This window comes from Natrix helvetica, assembly GCF_964273705.1.
Source record: "Natrix helvetica genome assembly, chromosome: Z".
Lineage (NCBI taxonomy): Eukaryota > Metazoa > Chordata > Lepidosauria > Squamata > Natricidae > Natrix > Natrix helvetica.
Genome location: NC_138554.1, coordinates 42,747,360 through 42,753,912, shown reverse-complemented (window position 1 = coordinate 42,753,912; position 6,553 = coordinate 42,747,360).

Below are 6,553 nucleotides of genomic sequence, written 5' to 3'. Positions count from 1 at the left end.
GAAGCATAGAAAACTGACAGCAGGGGGAAAAAAACTCGATGGTCTATCGAGTCTGTCCGTTAAGGTTTCGGTGTTTTTGTTTTCGATTTTTTAAAATTTATTTTATTTTATTCGGATGATGAACAGTTGTTTATCCCAAGCATGTTTAAACTAAGTTACTGAGGATTGACCCACTACTTCCACTGAAAGTTGTTTCCAAGCTTCCACTGTGAAGTAATACTTTTAAACATTACCTTTGAAGTTTGGTCTTGTCAGTTTGAAGTCTTGCCCCTGGGTTTTTTATATTGGCTTAATATTGAAAGTACTGCCTTCTAGAACTCTATTCACACCCTTAATATATTTAAAGATTTTAATCCTGCCACACCTTTTCTGTGCTGTACTCCGGGCTGTACATACTCAGTTCCTCCAATCTTTCCTGTTACATTTTGTCCCTCAGACATTGCACCACTTTTGTTACCCATCTTTGGACTTGCTCAATCTTATCAATATATTTCTTTAAAGTGAGGTCTCCAGAACTGAAGACAGTATCTAAATGGAATCTGATTAAAGTCCTGTATAGTGGAATTAGGACCTCCATTTTCCTGCTGATGGGGATATAGCCCTAGTGATGCATCCTTGAATTTTGTTTGCCTTCACAAATGGCTACACAGTTTGCTGACTTTGTAGTCATCTGTTATGAGCAGATTATGTTAGTTTTTCAGGAGATGGAAATCCTTCCTTCCCTCCCTCCCTCCCTTCTCAGGATCTGAAAAATGGAGAAATATTTCTCAACTCATGATCTTTGCCATTATTCAAAATACTTCGGTAGAAACCCACAGCCTCACATATAGGCACTGTGGAAGGATTGGACAGCCATCTGATGGTCCCTGGATAATCAGCCCATTTCTATTTTTCTCTTTTTTCCTCACACTCCTGATATCTATAGTTGTTGAACTTGTTAGCATTATTAGGAGTAAATTTAAACCCAGTGCAAGTCAACTAGCAAATCTTTGGAAATCTTTTGAAAGCAAACACTTTACACACACACACACACACACACACACACACACACACACACACCTTTGTAAAATGCATCATCAGGTAGTAGTTGCACATTGCAGATGGCTAAAAATTGAATAAAATGGGCATATTTCAGGGCGTGATATAAATTTATGGCAGAAGACAGATTTTATAAGAGAAATTTAGAATGTAATGTTGCTTTTCATAGCTTTGTGTTCATTTGGTGAGAAATAAATCATAGAATTTCAATAGAGACTGCAGCATTTCTTTTTAACCATGTACAAGTAGTCTCCGAATTATGACAATAGAGTGCAAAATTTATTTTGCCATGTGAGAAATTTGTTAAATTTTGTCCCATTTTATGACTTTTCCTGCCACATCAGTTAAGTGAATCCAGTGGTGCTATTCAGCCAGTTCTATCCAGTTCGGGCGAACTGGTAGTGGTGGTGGTGGGAAGCTCTGCCCATCTGCCCAGACATCATCATGCATGCATGCTCACATTAGCGAACCGGTAGCGAAGGTAAGTTAATTTCGCCCCTGAGTGACTCACTGCAGTTGTTAAATTAATAACACAGTTGTTAAGTGAACCTGGTTTCCCCATTGATTTTGCTTGTCAGAAGGTCACAAAAGCTGATCCCATGGCCTCAGGACATTGCAACGGTCATAAATATGAACCAATTGTCAAGCATCCCAATGTTATTCCCATGACAATGAGGATGCTACAATGGTCGTAAATGTGAAAAAAGGTCATAAGTCCAGGTCTAAATGAACTGTTGTAAGTCCCTTAGCCAGTAGGGTAAAGGCAAATAAAGGAGGATTTTCACCACAGCCTTGTTTGACTGTGATGTGTCCAATAGTAAAATAAATTCTCAATTTCAATCATCATTTTGTTGTGGTGGTATGAGAGAAATGTTTTCTGGGCACTTTGGTGTTTGTTTGTTTTTTACAACTGATGGCATACTGTGCTAAAATTCTAAATTTGAACAGCCATGAGACTACAGAGTTCTTTTCATCATTCTTAATTTTATATTGTCCATAGCAAAATTCTCCTAATGAACTTTGGGATGCCCAAATTAAGAGATTCAGTCACACATTTTCCCATTCTGAAACATATGAATACACACACACACACGCACATGCACGCACACACGCACGCACACACACACACATACACACAACGGTTAATATTGTAGTGGAAAGGAATTATAATACTGAGGGTGAAGATTCGTTCTATGAGCTTTTGGGTTGATTTATGAATGTTTTGCTACCAGACTAGGTAACATCTTCAATGGCGTATAGAGTTCAAGATGTTACCTAGCCTGGTAACGAAATGTTCCGAAACCAATCCACAATGTCTGAGAACGAACCTTCACCTTCATCCTATACCCGAGCTACAGATATTTGCCACTATTGTAAATGATAATACTTTTAAGATAGGTGCATCTCTCTATCTGGAATACCTGGTCCGGTATTATTAAAGAATAATACTATAGAAGAAAAAAATTGAGAAAATGTTAAGTGTTCTAGCATAACCCATTTAAAGATGTCCTACAGATTACAATGTAAAAGATTGAAATCCCCTCTAAAAGTAACATCTTTTAGCATCCATGTGGTTTTCATAGCAATATGAGTTTGCTACTGACTTCTTTTGAGGTGGCTTTGTCTTCTCAGTCTAGTCTGTAATCATAAGCAGGCTTAAAGTCAGTCAAAATTCATAGGTATTATCACCTAGGTACCCCATGATAACCCACGCGGACGCATTCTGGACAGCTGAAGCCTCCAGGTGCTCTTCAAGGGCAGCCCCATGTAGAGAGCGTTGCAGTAGTCCAGGCGAGAAAGGACGAGGGCATGAGTGACTGTGCACAGAGCATCCCGATCCAGGAAGGGGTGCAACTGACGTACCAGACGAACCTGGTAAAAGGCCCCCCTGGTCACGGCCGTCAGGTGTTCTTCTAAACTAAGACGCGTATCCAGGAGGATTCCTAGATTGCGGGCCCTCTCTGAGGGGGCTAAAATTTATCCTCCTATCATCAAAGATGGTACAAGATGCACACATCGGGATGACGGAAACCACAGCCACTCAGTCTTGGAGGGATTGAGCTTGAGCCTGTTCCTCCCCATCCGGATCCACACAGCCTCTAGGCATCAGGACATCACGTCGAGGGCATCGTTTGGGTGGTTTGGGGTAGAGATGAAAAGTTGGGAATCATCAGCATATTGATGATATCGTACCCCAAAACCACGGATGATCTTGCCCAGTGGTTTCATATATATGTTGAACAGGAGGGGTGAGAGAACCGACCTCGGGGGCAACCCACAAGTGATGCGTCTCGGGGTTGATCCCTGCCCTCCAGTCAACACGAACTGCGACCAATCCAATAGGTAGGAGGAGAACCTCTGTAAAACGGTGCCCCCCACTCCCAACCCCCCAAGTCATCACAGTAGGATACCCTGATTGATGGTATCAAAAGCTACCGAGAGGTCTAATAGGACCAGGACAGAGGAGCAGCCCCTGTCCCGGGCCTGCCAGAGATCACCGACCAACATGACCAATGCCATCTCCGTGCTGTACCCGGGCCTGAAACCCGACTGAAATGGATCCAGGGAGACAGCTTCATCCAGGTACTGGGGAAGCTGACGTGCTACCACACTCTCAACAACCTTCACTACAAAGCGAAGGTTGGAGACCAGACGATAGTTGGCAAGAGAAGCTGGGTCCATGGAGGGCTTCTTAAGGAGGGGCCTCACCACCACCTCCTTCAAGGTGGTGGGAAAGAACCCCTCTCTCAATGAAGCATTGGTAATCACCCGGAGCCAGCCTCGTGTCACCTCCCGGGAAGCTGAAACTAACCAAGAGGGACACGGGTCCAGCACACAAGTGGCAGCACTGAGTCTCCCCATAATCCTGTCCATGACCTCGGGGGCCACAGGGTAAAACTCATCCCAGATTGTCTCCACAAGATTCATCCCTGTCGACTTGCCCGAATCTACACATTCAGAGTCCAAGCCTGACCGGATCTAAGCGATTTTATCCTGCAGATACTGAACAAATTCTTCACCCTACCCTGCAAGGGGTCTTTCCCAGTTCCTTGGTTAAGTAAGGAGTGGGTCATCCTAAACAGGGCGGCTGGGCAGTTGTCTGCGGATGCGATAAGAGCAGAAAAATGTTGCCGTTTTGCCGCTTTTATCACCACTAAGTAGGATTTAATATGAATTCTTACTAGTGTTCAATCAGATTCGGATCGGCTGGCCCTCCAACCACTCTCTAGGCGTCTTTCCCGTGTTTCATCTCTCGGAGCTCCTTGGTAAACCAGGCAGCTACCCGGGATCATCACCAGGTCAGAGGCCGCAAAGGCACAATGCAATCCAAGGCCCCAGTGGCTGCCCTATCCCAGGCTTCCACTAGGGCTTCGGTCGAGTTGTGAGCAAGGGATTCAGGAAAAGTCCCAAGTTCCATCAGAAACCTTTCAGGGTCCATCAGGCACCTGGGGCGGAACCATCTTGTCGGTTCCATCTCCCTGCGACGAGGGGTAGTAGTATGGAAGTCAAGCCTGATGAGAAAATGATTAGACCATGACAAGGGTTGGATAGAAATATCCCCTAAATCTAGATCATTCATCCACTGCCCAGAGACAAAAATCAGGTCGAGCATGTGTCCCCTACATGGTCTTGAATTAACTGAGTTAGGTCCATAGCCATCATGGAAGCCATGAACTCCTGAGCTGACTCGGATGTCTCGCCAATGGAAGGCAGACTGAAATCCCCCAGGATCATAAGCCTGGGGAAATCAACTGCCAATCCAGCTAACACATTCAGCAGCTCCGGCAGGGCCAATGAAACGTAGCAGGGAGACAGGTACGTAACAAAAAGGCCCACCTGAACTCCAAGGCCCCATTTCACAAAAAGGGACTCACACCCACCTATCTGAGGCACAGTGACCTCCTGAGGTCCAAGACTTTCCCTAATAACCACCGCTCCCCCCCCCGTCCCTGCCCTGGGCTCTCGGCTAGTGAAACGCCCGGAAGCCTGGTGGGCATAGTTCACTAAGAGGAACACCCCCTTCATGGCCCAACCAGGTCTCCGTAATACACGCCAGGTCTACTCTACCCTCTTGTATGAGGTTGTAAATGAGGGGAGCTTTATGTACCTCGGACCTGGCATTAAGCGACATCAGCCGGAGACCAGGGTCCTGTAATCCCAAGCACCCGGGGGTGCAAGAAGGGCTATGAGGGTGGGAACGCGCGATCACTCTTATACAGCAAGCCAATGTCCCCTGAACATAATTTGGCCCTCGGCCCCCACCATATCTGCCTCTCCCACAAACAGTACAGATGGTGAACCCCCCAACAGAATGGCTTAATGTCTCCCCTGGAATCCCAACCCTTGCCAGCAGTCCTGACCCACGCCCATTAGTTAGCTCTGGCCTGTGCCCTGGCAGACTCCCCCCAAGCCTGTCTGAGCCATCCAAATCAACCCCCGCCCCCTCCCTTAAAATTTGATTAAAAACCCCTGTAAGAAACCCCTAAGAAGTCTTTTCTTCGAATGCCACCTCTCGGGATCCCAAGATCCGTCATTAAGGAAATGTCTTGATAGGCAAGAAGGCCATCCCCGGGAAAGGGAGAGTTCCTGAAGGGAGTAAAGTTCTGTTGCAGTATAACATAGAGGAGAGAGTGGCATCAACAAACGGGATGACATCATGGGGAGATGGAACAAGGAGATGACATGTCCACAGGGGGGGGGGCAGCCGACAGTGTTCAGGGGGGCAGCAGGAAGCTTATGTCCATCATAGCGATGGTCGGTGTTGTTAAGTAATTAAGGACAATAAGTAAGAGTAACGGCCAGATGTCAAAATCGCAGCAGATGATAAATTGCGAGGTGGTGAAGCCGCCAGTGATGGCGGCGGTGAGGACAGCGGCGGCAGCAGCGGCTGCTCCAACTTCAACGACTCCAACAGCTAAGCTCCATCCACGCCAGCTGCACTCATATCCGTCGCCAGGGCCACACTCCGTTAACCCAGTCCATAGTGTCACAAGAGGAGGGGCCAAATGGCCAAATGGCACAGTACGGTGGCCCAGGCAACATCGGTGATACCAGAGGGGGCCACAACGAAGGACCCCACCCGCTCCAGCAGCACCCACGCTAACTACCAAAGCCATCTTCCGCTGGCGTCAATATCCATGCCAGCTGCCTCAGCCACCCCCCGCTGATCCAATTTATCCCGTCCATAAGCAAGGTGGAGGGGGGTGAGCAACCAGGTTAACACCACGGCATGGGGAGCGGCAGCTGCAAAGATGCCAGTCCGGGCGTCCCACTGCCGCTGCCGCCGACTACACCCATGCCGGTTGCAGAGACCCCAGGCAGGTGTCCCGACGACGATGACAACAACCACCCCCACGCTGGCTGCAGAGACCCCACAGTACGGTGGCCCAGGCAACGTCGGTGATACCAGAGGGGGCCACAACGAAGGACCCCACCCGCTCCAGCAGCACCCACGCTAACTACCAAATCCAGCCGCTGACGCTGACCACATCTACGCCGGCAGCCGCCGACACTC